The sequence below is a fragment of the Chrysochloris asiatica genome, unplaced genomic scaffold (genome assembly GCF_000296735.1).
Source record: "Chrysochloris asiatica unplaced genomic scaffold, ChrAsi1.0 scaffold00017, whole genome shotgun sequence".
In the NCBI taxonomy this organism is placed as follows: Eukaryota; Metazoa; Chordata; class Mammalia; order Afrosoricida; family Chrysochloridae; genus Chrysochloris; species Chrysochloris asiatica.
In genome coordinates this window covers 877343-892399 of record NW_006408535.1, presented here as the reverse complement: position 1 = coordinate 892399, position 15057 = coordinate 877343, and positions in this window count along the sequence as shown.

Below are 15057 nucleotides of genomic sequence, written 5' to 3'. Positions count from 1 at the left end.
CTAGGAAAATGATATGTTATATTAATATCAGTTTGAAGTGCATCAGAAATGCAAATTTATTTAACAATGATCTGTTGCACTAAATTTATATTTGGAAGTGTTTTTAAAGAGGAATTAGAGAAGTCTTTGTGGTCATAGTTGTTGCTGGTTGTATCAGTATTATTGGCTTTGAAATTGTTTCTTTTTCAACAGAACATATACTTTGTCAAAAAAAGTAGGCGTTTTTTTTCTCCTAATTCAGATTATATGTCCCCCAGGAAATCTGATGTGGAAAAGCAATAATTTATAAAGTATCAATTAACACCCATATTGTAAAACAGATAACTCTCTTTTTCAAGAAAGTAGGTAGGCTTATCAAACTTTCAACCCCTTGTCAAATCTGTCCCTCTGACTGTGATTACAATCTCAGGAACCAGCAGAAGACTGGGAACTATACTACTGTGTGCTCTCATTATCCACGAAGGTTGCCAAACATTTTGTTCATAGTTCAGAGTGGCATAAAGTGAAGCATCTTGCAGTTTTTACCAAAATATATTCCTGAAATATTTCTATGGTTTCATCACTAACTTTTAAAAACTGTGCTCCTATTAAATACTTATTAGAAAAAATATCAACAAACTGTTACAAAGCCCCGAAACCAGTGTTCCTATAGGAAAAAAGAGAATTGTTCCTTAGGGTTTCTGAGGCTGCAAATCATCATGGAAACAGAAAGACTCATCTTTCTCCTACAAAAAATATTACAGGCTATAAAGAATAATCAACAAAGATGTGGATCTAATGCTTTAGGGTAGTATTTGTCTTATCATAAATGTTGAATATGTGGATTACAAATTGGGCTGCTATAACTGCAAGGTCAGTGGTTTGATTCTACCAGTTGCTCTGCAGGAGAAAGATGAAGCTTTCTGCTCCTAAGAAGATTTGAAGCCTCAGGAGCCCTATACAGGGTTGCTATGTGTCAGAAATGACTTGGCAGCACACAGCACAAGCAGCATCATTGTAAACAATTGTAAAAATTTCTTATAGATCTAATTCAGATGTGAAAAATACTAGAATACTCACGCACCAATTTCCATTATGGGACATATAAATGTATGCATATATATATGTATGTATTGTGGGACATATAAATGTAAACATACATATGTATGTATATATACACACATGTATACACATTTATACACATTTTAATTCTTTTTCTATAATCATTCAGCATGTGTCTCTGTCCATGGATCTACATGCAGAATATTAGTGTTCCAAGGTTTTATGTTGTTGTTAAGTGCCGTCAAGTCGGTTCCAACTCATAACAACCCTGTATAGGGTTTCCAAGAAGTGGTTGGTGAACTTGAACTGCCCATCTGTCATTCAAGCCGACTTTGCAATCCAGTGCATTAACCCACAGTGCCACAACAGGACTCCATATTTGTATGTGTGTGTATGTCTATCTATATATCTCTCTGTATCTCTATCTATCTATCTATAGATATAGATATAGATATATATCACTTTTACCTCTATCCCCTTTAGTCCTTGTATATACCCCTGCATCTTAAACTGTCTTCATCACACTTCTGCCAACCTCCCTCTTTTTATATATTACTCTTCCCTTTCTTGTATGTTACCTTCTAATTGACTCAAGTTAACATATATGTACCCTATAACCTGGTGTCCTTGTGTGGCACTGCAGGATAATGCACTGGACTGCAAAGTCAGTTTGAACCTCAAGTTTGGTGGTTCAAACCTACCAGTCACTCCTTAGAAACCCTATATGAGTTGGAACCAACTTGAAGGCACCTAACAACAACAACAACAACAAAAACCCTAGAACCAGTGAACTACTCTCCCTAACCTCCCAACCCTGATGGCCAACAAAGAAAGAAGGATTCATATTTGTGGAATGTAAAAATATGTATGTCTCACTGTTCCCCCCCCTTATCTCTTCAGCCCATGTCTCAATCCATGTATTTATGCCCCGAACACTGCTGTCCCACGATTATTCTATATCACTATTTACATCTATTCCCGTCAGCCCATACCTCCCTGTGTCTTAAACTATCTTCATTATCCTTCTGTCACCATCCTTCTTCTTGTATATTGCACTCTGCCGTATATACTGCCCTCCCTGTCACCCAAGCTAGCATGCCTACCTTCTTCTAGCCTGTGAATTACTCTCCCCTCCTGCATACAGCAAGCAAAATGATGAAAACTAGATGATATAAAACATCTTAAGGCAATGAGCAGCTGAGCCTGGGGGCTCAGTACCATTGTCTCAGGGGATACCATGTTTTATTGGCACAGAATAGTACACAAAGACAATGTTCTGCGTCCTACTTTGATAATAAGTGTTTGGGATATTAAAAGCTCATTAGTGGCCCTCTAAGGTGCAGCTATTGGTCTCTCCATGTGTGGAAGAAAAAAGAATGATGAGAATTGAAGATGCCTGTAATAAACTTGTTTACATAATGAAATATGTGAACATCAGTCTTGATGACCTTGAGACCAGAAGAACTAGATGGTGCCCTACCACTACCTACCACTACCAGTTGTCCTGAACCGGATCACATTATAAGGTCCTGGAAAGAATGGTATAATGAGTGGAGCAAAACTCAAAATTATCGTAAAAAAACACATGAAGATCTGGCCTACTGGTCAGAAAAAGACTAGAGGAACCATAATTCAAATGCATCAATTCTTCTACAGTCTTCCTTACACATTGCCCAAGTTTTACGTGTGTATGAGGTTATAGAAAATACCACGGCTTGGGTCAGTCACATCTTGGTCTTCAAAGTGACATCTCTGCTCTTAAATTCTTTAAGAAGGTCTTTTGCAGCAGGTTTGCCTAGTGCAAGTTTGATTTCTTGACTTCCGCTTCCATGAATGTTGATGGTGTTTTCTTTCTTTCCTGTCTTCTTAATGACCTTTGGCTTTCTTCCTGTATGTTGTTCTTTCTATATATGTATATATGTTTTCATTGTGAATTGAGTGATAGTTTACGTGGGAGAACATCGGTTTTATACTTTTGTTTCATTGCAGTGATTACAATCTCCTCTGTGCATCGTCATTCAACAGTATTTGCTTTCAAATACTGTTGTTTTTTTTGTTTTATTGAGGGGCTGTACACAATACCATGCAGGATTATGTAACAATTTAAACAACCAAAGGACACATTTTATAAGCCTGCCTCCTGGCTGCCAGCACTCAGTCTTTCCATAAGTTTAGAGTCTTCAGCTGTTTTCTCTATCCTTGTCCTCATCTCTGACTCTATCTCTAGTGTCCCTGCCTCTCTGTATAGGATCCCACATTCTGTTCATGCACTTCTTCTCTGTTCCTGGACTGTAATATTAATTACTCCCCTATTTTTGTTATAAAACTTCTACCTTTACAGTTGTGACAGTTGCAATTAGTCATAGTAACAATTACTATTGAAACATAAGAATCTTATCCCCATCTCTTTTCACCAGATGCAACTAAACAAGATGAAAACTATTGAGTCAGGACTCTGCCTTTCCCCACATGCTCTTAAACTAAACTCCCTCTTCAAAATTTGTAAGCCAGTCACTTGGTGCCTTTATTGCCCCTCATTTTAGGTAGCCAATGTATTAATTTGCCTGTCCCTATTAATCCTGTATACAGAGGGGATAGGATTGATACTTGAAGTGAAGACACCTTCCTTCTCAGTTGGTATTTTGAGCTAGCAGTGTAGTGGTTATGAATCAGGCTGCGAACCGCAAAGTCAGCAGTTTGAAACTACTAGCTGTTCCGCGGGAGAAAGATGAGGCTTTCCGCTCCTGTAAAGATTTATAACCTCAGAAACCCTGTACAGGGTCACTATGAGTTGGAACCAACTCGATGGCACATAACAACAACAACAACATCCATAAGTATAGGTCAAGTTCATCAAATTGTAGCAATTTACAGTTGTTTCCTTTATCATCCTTTTTTTTTTTTTTTTTTAACCGTTCATCTAGCCATTGAGTACTATCTACAAGTTTGGGCATTCTTATGCACCTCGCCTCACTTCATGTCAGCTGAATGCTTCACTCTCAACTCTAGCCTGTATGATGCTCTTGATGTCATCCCACAGTATTTCTGGTCTTTGGTCATTAGTGTCTCGTTCATCAAATCTTTTCTTCAGATAATCTCTAAATTCAGGTGGGATATGCTCAAGGTCATATTTTGTCTCTCGTGGACTTGTTCTAGTTTTCTTCATATTTAGCCTCAACTTGCATATGAGAATTAATGTCAGTTCCAGTCTGCCCCTGGCTTTATTTTGGCTGATAATATAGAGCTTTTTTACTGTCTTGTTTACAAAGATATAGTCAGTTTGATTCTGTAAACACCTTCTGGTGAGGTCCATGTGTATATTCGTATTTTATGTTGTTAAAAATAAGTATTTGCAATGAAAAAGTCATTTGTTTTGCAAAATGCAATCTCTAGTATCATTTCTGTCATCAAGGCTATATTTTCCAACTACTGATCCTTCCTTTTTGTTTCTAGCATTTGTATTCCAATCAACAGTAATGATCAATATGTCTTGATTGCATGTTTGATCAGTTTCAGACAGAAGAAGTTGGTAGAATCCTTCAATTTTATCATTACTGACATTAGTGGTTGGTATGTAAATTTGATTAATAGTTGTATTGACTGGTATTCCTTGTAGGCAGATGCATAATATCTTATGACAGACAGCATTATATTTCAAGATTAATCTTGAAAATTTTTTTTTTTTTTTTATAATAAGTATGACACCATTCCTCTTAAATATGTCATTCCTGGCATTGTAAACTATGTGATTGTCATATTTGAAATGACCAATACCAGTCCATTTCAGCTCACTTCTTGTTATTTGTTGTTGAGTGGGTCTGACTCTTGTGGACACTGTATAGGGTTTCTGGGGAATGCCTGGTGAGTTTGAAGCACCGACCTTGTGGGTCACACTGATCTTATGGTAGAGTGCTTAACCCACAGCACCACACTAATGCTTTCAATATTGATGTTTATGCATTTCGTTTCACTTTTGACAACTTCCAGTTTTCCTAGATTCATACTTTGTACATTCCATGTTCTGATTATTAATGGATATTTAGAGGATGAAATGGGATCACTGAAAGGTTAAGTTGAACAGCTAAAATATTAGCATGGAAAACTTAGAAATGAAAAAGCACAAATGAATTAGAATAACTAAGCTGCCTGATGTATTGGAGGATTGTATGGGTAAACGTTGAATCATTAAGAAAGAATCAAAAGAATATGGAAAGAATACAGAGGGTCACTGCACCAAACAGAAATGCTTGATATTCAACCACTTCAAGAGATAGCATATTATCAAGAGCCAATGGTATTGAAGAAAAAAGTTCAAGGTGCATTGAAGGCATTGGCAAAGAACAAGGCACCAGGAATAGCTGGAATACAAATTAAAATATTTCAACACACTGATATAACACTGAAGCACTTACTCAGTTATGTCAAGAAATTTGTCAGAAAGCTACCTGGTCATCTGATTGGAAGAGATCCATTTTTGTTCCCATTCCAGAGAGGTGATGCAACAAAATGCAGAAATCATCAAACAATGTCATTAATATTATATGCAAGTAAAATTTTTTTACAGATCATTCAAAAAGGGCTAAAACAGTACACTGAAAGAGAATTGCCAAAGGTTGAAGCCAGAATCAGATGAGGACACGGGATGAGGGATATCACTGTTGATGGATCTTGACTGAAAGCAGAGAATTATCAGAAAGATGTTCACTTGTGCTTTATTGACTATGCAGAGGCTTTTGAGTGTCTGGATATTGAGAAGTTATGGGCAACTTTGTGGAAAATGAGTATTTCTGAACACTTAATTATGATCATGAAAAATCTGTATATAGACCAATATACAGTTGTTTGAACAGATCAAGGGGATGCTTTGTAGTCTAAAATCAGAAAAGGTTTGAGCTAGGGTTGTAGACTCTTGGATTATTTTCTCACCTTGCAGATTTAATAAATAAACTAAGAAACTCGATGATATGAAGAAGAACATGGCGTAAGGATTGGAAGAAGATACATTAACCTGCAATTTGCAGTGGATAATAGTCTTGCAGGCTGAAAGTGAAGAAAAGTTAGAATTAATGCAGTTGAGCTATGGTGATGGAGAAGAATATTGAAAATACCATGGACTGCTAGAAGAACAAAAAAATCTGTATTGGAAAAAGTACAGCGAGAATGCTCCTTAGATTCAAGGATGGTAAGGCTACCTTTCTCATACTTTGGCAATATTATCAGGAGGGACCAGTCCCTGGAGAATGACATCATGCTTGGTAAAGTGGAGGGTCAGAGAAAAAGAGAATTACCCCATTGAGATGGTTTGACATGGTGGTAGCAATGGTCTCAAGTTAAACAACAATTGTGATGATGGTGCAAGAATGAGTGGTGTTTCATTCTGTTGTCCATAAGGTCATTATGAGTCAGAACCAACTGGACAACACCTAACAACAACAAATGTATTTTTCAACCATTCATCTGTCAGTTTATTATACTGTGGTGGTTTGTGTGTTGCTATAATTGTGGGAGTTATGTTACCATGGTCTTAGATGCCATCAGGGTCATTCCCCGCCCCCCCTTCCCCAGGTGACAAATGTAAGCGTAGTATCCAGACTAAGACAGACTAGGAAGAAGGAGAGGTAGACCACTTCTAAATAATAGCCACTGAAAACCTTTATAAATAGTAACAGAACATTGTCAGATATAGTGCCTGAAGATAGGCCCCTCAATTTGGAAGGTAGGTAAAATATGACTGGGGAAGAGATGTCTCCTCAAAGTAGAGTTCACCTTAATGGCATGAAATAACCACAGCTTTCAAGGCCTTCATTTGTGGATGGGGCACAAATGGAAATGGAAAGAAAGAGCAGCAAATATTTATTTAAAAAAAATAATCAGAATGCAGAACATACAAAATATTAATCTAGGAAAATTTCAAGTCATCAAAAATAAAATGGAATGCATAATGATCACTATGTGAGGCACTAGTGAACTAAAAATGAACTGGTATTGGCCATTTTTAATCAAACAGTCATATAGTTTACTACACAAGGAATGACAAATGGCATCACATTCTTGTAAAAACTAAGATTTTCAAGCTCAATCTAAAGTACAGTGTTATCTGTGCTAACATAATACCCATATGCCTACAATGAAGAACTGTTAATACGACTATTAGTCAATTTATTCACCAACCACTAAAACCAGTGATGATGAATTTGAAGAATTCTAGAAAGTTCTTCAAACTGAAATAGATACAACATAGAATCAAAATGCAGTGATAATTACTGGTAATTGGAATGTTAAAACTGGAAACAATGAGGAAGAATCAGTTGTTGGAAAATAGAGCCTTGGTGATACAAATGATGCTGGAGGTCATAAAAATTTTTGAAATATCATTGACTTATTCATTGCAAATACCTTTTTGTTGTTGCTCTTAGATACTGTTAAGTCAGTTCCAACTAATTATGACCCTTTATTGCATTTTTGAGGAGCTGATGTTGTTGTTGTTGTTAAGTGTCGTCAAGTCAGTTCTGACCCATAGCGACCCTGTACAGGGTTTCCGAGGGTGTAAATCCTTACGGGAGTAGAAAGCCTCATCTTTCTCCCGCGGAACGGCTGGTAGTTTCGAACCGCTGACCTTAAGGTTCGCAGCCCGAGTCGTAACCACTACGCTACCAGAGGAGCTGATAGTGAGTTTTATCCACAAGCTTGAGGTTAGCAGTCCAATGCTTACCCTAAATTGCTACCCCAGGACTTCTAGCAACAACAAAAAAACTGACTATATGCATTGACCTAAACAGATGGAATAAACAGGAATCAAATTGACAACATATGTGGGAAGAGAAAGACGAGAAGCTCAATATCATCAGTCAAAACAAGACCAAGGGATAGCTATGGAACAGACTACCAGTTACTCGTATGGAAGTTCAGATTGAAGCAGAAGAAAATTAAAACAAGTGCACAAGAGCCAAAATATGACCTTGAATAAATTCCACTTAATTTACAGATCATCTCAATAACTGGTTTTATGCCTTAGACACCAATGATCAAAAAAAAAAAAAAAAAAAAAAAAAAACAGAAGAGTTGTGAGATGACATCAAGAATATCATATGGAAAGATAGCAAAAGTCATTAAAAATACAGGAAAGAAATTGAAGACCAAGAGGGGTGTCAGAAGAGACACTAAAATTTGCTCTTGAATGCAGTGCTCTTAAAGAAAATGAAAGAAATGGAACAGAAGGAAGAAAAGACCAGAACAGAAAGTTTTGAAGGACATATAGAGAGACAAAGTAAGGTATTATCTATGCATAAAGGTATAAATGTATGAAGTCCTGGAGTTCAAAAACCAAAAGGGAATAACAGACTCTCCATTTATCAAGCTATAAAAATGAAATAAAAAATTCAAGCTTCAAGCAGCAATGCTGAAGAATTCATTAGGCTGTGTGGCTCATGAGAAATTATGGATATCATTGCAAAGAATGAGTATTCTAGAAAATCAAAAAGAACAAAGAAGTACTGAATGGTTTTAAGTCCAAAAAGGGGAACTCCAGGGTTGTATCCTTTCACCATATGCATTTAGTCTGTATACTGAGCAAGTAATCTGAGGAGCTGGACTTTATGAAGAACAAGGCATTAGGATTGGAGGAAAATTTGTTAACATCCTGCTATAAGCAGAAAATTCATCTGCACTTGCTGAAATCGAAGAAGACTTAAAATATTGACTTATTAAGGTCAAAGACTACAGACTTCAGTGTGGTTTGCACTTCAATGTAAAGAAAACAAAAATGTTAATAATTGGACTAATAAATAACATAAATGGAATAATATGTGATAAGTGGAATAAAGATTGAAAAAGTCAAAGACTTCTTTTGCTTAGCTCCACAGTCAACACTCAAGAAAGCAGAAGTCAAAAAAAATTAAACAATATATTGCATTACATAAATCTATTGCACAGATTTATTTGAACTGTTCATAGCAACAAAGTCAGTTTGAGGAGTGAGGAGTAAGGTGCACCTGACCCACGTCATGGCATTTTTAATAGTATCCTATGCATGTGTATGTTGGACAATGAGTAAAGAAGACTGCATAAGAATTTGTGCATTTGAGTTATGGAGTTGGAGAAGAATACTCAAAGTGCCAGAAGCACAAACAAAGCTGTCTTGGAAAAGGTACAACCAGAATGCTCCTTAGAAGCCAGGATAGTGAAGCTTGTTCTCTCATACTCTGGACATATTGAGGAGCTCTGCTAGAGTATTGGATTATGATTTGGGCTGTCAAGTGCAAGGTCAGCAATTGAAATCTACCAGCTGCTTCATGGGAGAAACGTAAGGATTTCTGCTCCTATAAGGAGCCTGTTCATACCCATCTGCTTTTTACAGGTATCGGGTAAAACCCACTAGCCTCCCCTTGCAACCTTATACAGAGTCATAGTTAGTCAGACTTTACTCAATGGCATTATAAACAAAAATTCACATGCAGGGAAGCTCTATAATGAGTCATTATGAGTTGGAAAGTACTCCATGGTACATAACGACCACCACCCTCAGGAGGGACTAGTACATTGAGAAGGACAAGAGGCATGAACAAATCATAAAGTATGAATAAAACATAGGAAGACCCTCAAGGAGATGGATTGGTACAGTGGCAACATCAAGAAGCTCAAGGGCAACAATTGTAAAAACAGTGCAGGACCAGGCAGTATTTCCTTTAGTTGTGAATAGGGTCACTGTGAGTTGGAACTGACTTGACAGCACCTAGCTACAATAGTAACAATAAAATGAGCAAAATACTGTTTTGCGCAAACAAAACATCAAAATTAGATAGAAGGAATTCACAGAGTTACTGTACCATGCTCAGCCATTTCAAGAAGTCACATATGAGCCAGAACTGATGATACTGAAAGAGGGCCAAGCGTCACTGAATTCGTCAGCAAAACACAAGGCTCCAGGAATTGATGAAATGCAAATTTTAATGTTTCAGTAAACAAATGCAACAACAAAATTTGGAAGTCAGCTACCTGGCCAACCGCTTGGAAGAGAACCATATTTGTGCCCATTCCAAAGAAAGGTGACCCAGTGTAATACACAAATCTTTGACTATCATTAATATCACATGCAAATTAAAAATAGCTGGTTGTAGCAGTAAATCTACAGGGAGCTGCCAGAAAATTCAAGCCAGATTCAGAAAAGGATGTGGAATTAGGAATATCATTGCTAACATCAGATGTATCTTTGCTAAAGGCAGAGAATATCCGGAAGATATTTGCCTATCAGGTACTTTATTGCCTATGAAAAGGCATTCAACTGTGTGGATCATAACAATTTATGAATAATGTTGTGAAGAATAGTTATTGCAGAACACTTAATTGTGGAAATGAGGACCCAAGAGGAATCATTTGAACAGACCCAGGGTATACTGAATATTTCAAGTCAAGAAAGGAATGAGCCAAGGTACCCTTTCACCATACTTATTTAATCTGTGTCCTGAAGCAAAAATGACAGAAACTGTATTATATGAAGAAGAATGTGGCATCAGGACTGGAAGAAGACTCTTCAACAATCTGCAATTTGCAGACAGCACAGCCTTGCTAACTGGAAGTGAATAGGACTTCATTTGCTTACTGATGAAGATCAAAGACTACACAATTTAGTGTGACTTGTCCCTCGATGAAAAGTAAGCAAACATCTTCACAATGAGACCAATAAATAACCTTATGATAAATTGGGAAAAAAATTTGAAGTCACAAATACCTTATTATGCTTGGATGGACAGTAAATGCTCATGAAGCAGTAGTCAAGAAATCAAATGACATATTGCATTAGGCAAGTCTGCTGTAAAAGAACGATTTAAAGGGTTAAAGAGCAAATATGTCACTTTGACACTAAGGTACGCCTGGTCTAAACTATGGTATTTTCATTTGCCTCATCTGCATGTGAAAGTTGGACAATGAGTAAATAATTTAGATGATTCAATGCATCTGAATTATGATGTTTGAGAAGAATCTTAAAAGCACTGCGGACTGCCAGAAGAAATAAATCTGTCTTGTAAGAAGTACAATCAAAATGTACCTTAGATGTAAGGACAGAGTTACTTCATCTCTCATTCTTTGTACATGCTGTCATGATGTATCAGTCCTTGGAGAAGGACATAATGCTTGGTAAAGTTGAACATCAGTGAGAAAGAGGAAGACCTGCAAAGAGATTGATTGACACAGTGGAAACAACTGGGCTTAAAGATAATAGCAGTTGTGAAGGTGGCTCAGTACTAGACAGTGTTTCATTCTGCAGTGCATAGAGTTGCTGTAATTTGTAACCAACTTTATGGCACCTAACAAAAATGGCAATGATTTTATTGAGAAGTTAGAGCATTTGATGCTTTAAACTACATTGCAGTTCCCTGAATTTATACCTCAGTTCTCTTCTATAATATGTTGATCTTGTCTTTTAAATTAATTACCTGTTTCCCCTTTTTTTAAAAAAAAAAAAAACTTTGTCAGTTGTTTCAGTGCATTTAAGCAAAATGTGTCTATAGAATCATGAGTTTATCCAATCATTTTAACCAGAAATTCAGTAACATTTTGAATTGCCAAATCTAGTAACACATTTGACTATTTTCCTATGCTTTGAGAAATATATGGAATTTATTACCATTGTTAGTTTATATTCTCCCTTTGCTACTTCTGTCTTTTTATAGCTTCTTTTTCTTTGTCCCTCTCTTCTTTTGGTGTTTTTATTCTTTTTATTCAAATCCCCACTGAGGTGTTACCCCTGTGGTCTCTAGGATTTTGTCCCTAATGTTTTAAGAAAAAAAGAGGGAAGGTTCATATCCCAATTTGTTAATGACAAGTGCAAGCAAAACTTAAAACTAAGAGTCCTAAATGTATTTCTTTAGTTCCTTCCTTTTGCCAAATTAGAATTCTAGTCTTGACATGTTTACCTAATAGCCTACTGAACATCTTCTTTTAGATAATGTATATTCAACTTGTCATTAATAAACATGCTTATCTCTGTCAACCTTTTTTAAAATATTCTTTCCTTATTTCTCTCTCTTGATGGAGCATAATCACTATTCACATAATTGTCTATGCCAATTATAAGAAAGTAATTAACGAGTCTTCCCCCTTCATCACTGCTTTCAAACTGGCCACTAATTCTTAACAATTCAGCCTCCTAATTATTAATTCAAACTGTCATTCTCTCTTCAGTGTCCCCTGTATGAACTTATTACAACAATTATCATTTTTAAAATTGAATTAATGAATGAAATCATTCCTAAAACTCCCCCTGCACTCCTAGTTTTATCTTTCAGAACCATGGCTGGTCTCTTTAAGTCAGATTGAAATTTTTTTAATGCAGATTTGATAGTACACACAGTTTCTCAATGAATATCCCTAGTGTATTTTTCAAAGTCTTTCATAATTTGGTCCATTATTAACTGCCATAGTGCTGCCATAACAGAAATGCCACAAGTTGGCTATATTCATGAACAAAAATTTTCTTTCTCACATAATTCTAAGTGCTACCATAACAGAAATTTCCTTCTTATATATGTGGAAGCTAAAATTCCAAATCAGGATCTCAGTCATGTTGATCCCTTCTATGAGCTTTGCTTTTAGTTTGTGGCATCTCCAAGCAGTCCTTGACATTTCTTAGTATATCATGTCATTCCTTGATATTTGCCTTCCCCTTGAATGTCTCTGTGTCTCTTCTGTTCTTCTTATAACTCATATATTATGAGGATTAGGACCCACCCCATTTTAATATCAGCTCATTAACACCACAAAAGAAAATGCTGTTTATAAACAGGATCATATTCATAAGTATGTTGTTGTTAAGTGTCATTGTCGAGTCGGTTCCTACCAATAACGACCCTGTATAGGGTTTCCAAGGAGCAACTGGTGAACTTGACCCTGTGGATCAAATGGCATTGCAGTCTCGCAACCCACAGTGCCACACCAGGACTCCAATTTATAGGTATAGACATATACTTATTCTATACATACATGGATGAAATCATTTAATCAATAGTACCAACTTTTCTTAAGACATTTACTACTTCCCAAATTTACAGTGTGTACCAAACCTACTAAATTATATGTAATCATCAAAGTGCTATATAGTTTTCTCTGATGTTCAAAATCTTTGCTGCCCATCTGTCAATTTTGCCTCTAGAATTATACTTTCATACTCCAACGAAATCAGACTAGACTTTTTGATCCTACAGAGAAACTAGCAGAAAAAAAAAAAGAAAAGAAAATTTCAAATGTTTATTCCCAATGAGGTTGAAAGATTGATAAATTTTCAAGGATATAGACATGTTAGTAAAGAGGCAGCAACTTGAATGTAAACTTATTTTCAAATCATGTGATTTTTCCCCCAGAAGACTCAGGTGGAGATTTGGGTCAGAAGTCAATAAAAAAAATTCATCTCTGTAAATACTAAACTTAATCTTGGAATTACTAGCATCTTTCACTGAGAAAAACATCAGGATTTGTGATTGTTTCCTTATATGTTAATATGTCCAGGTTTGGAGAACCTGCCGTGACACTAAATTACATGAAAACAGCCTTTGGTGATAAGTCAAAACCCAGTACAGAAACTAATTATTAGCAATGAAATTAAGGGGCAGTGATCTTCATAGTTGTGTGACCATCAAGTAAACAGAGTCTTCCAACATACAGGAAATAATATACAAGCAGTCCAATGCCTAATTGTTTGTTAACCTATCCCACTACCCATTCACTGAATGTCATTAACATTCCTAGTGTCTAATCTTACTTTTGTATTCTTGTACTTAAGGTTTGAAAATCAGTTTTCTAAGCTACGTAATTTTTTTTAAAAGCTTTTATTGTCAATTGTAGTTTACTTGGTAGCACACCAGTCTTACACTCAATCAATTGCATCCTGTTTCATAATAATGATTACAATCCCCTTTTTTGATGTACACAAAAACACTCAGGAATATATAATCATTTAAAAAACCAAAGGACATGTTTTGCAAACCAGCCACCTGCCTCTCAGCACACAGCCTTTCTCTTTCTATGAGTCTAGAGTCCTCAGATGCTTTATCTCTTCAAGCTATCATCTCTGCTTCTGTTTCTGGTGTCACTCATTATCTGGTTAGAATCCCACATTCCATTAATGCTCTTCCTTCCCTCTTGCTGGTCCAGGGATCCTCTGGTCCTAGAATGTAAGATTAACTGCTCCACCCTTTCTGTTATACATCTTCTATCTTTAAAATTGTGACAATCACCATTAGTCATGATAACAATTGTTATTAAGTGATGTTGAGTTGATTCCGACCCATACTGACCGTGTATAGGGTTTCTGAGGAGCAGGTGGTAAGCTTGAACTACTGACCTTCAGTTCAAACGGCTTTGCGGTCTGGTGCATTTGCCCACAGTGCCACACCAGGACTCCAATTACTCACTATTAAGTCAAAAGAATCCTATCTCTCAAACTGACCCATCTAGACAAGGTGGAAACTTTTCAGTGAGGATTTTGCTTTCCCCTAAGGAGCTCCGGTAGCATAGTGGTTATGAATCAGGCTGCTAACTTCAAAGTCAACAGTTCGAAACTACCGGCTGTCCGGTGGGAGAAAGATGAGGCTTTCTGCTCCCCTATAGATTTATACCCTTGGAAACCCTATACAGGATCACTATGGGTTGGAACCGACTCCATGGCACGCTACCACCACCACCACTTGATGAGTTTTGATCATCAAGCCATCCAAGCTAAGTCAAATGGGTACTATCTGCAAGTTTGGGCATTCTTGCATACCTCCTCCCACTTCATATTAGCTGGAGAGTTAACTCTCAGCTCTAACATCCGTTGCCTAGGTCAGTGTCCATGGGCTCAGTGGTTCCCAAGTCTCCCCAAACTTTGCATCAACCAGCCCTTCCTCTTATCTCTCTCATCTCAAGGTTGACTGGAATTTATGGAACATGGTCAAGGTCAGCCCATGTCTTCATTACTGTCCTTTCCCCACTTCCATTCGCAAGTAGACCAATGTGGTCACCAGTGTAATTTATGTTATTTAA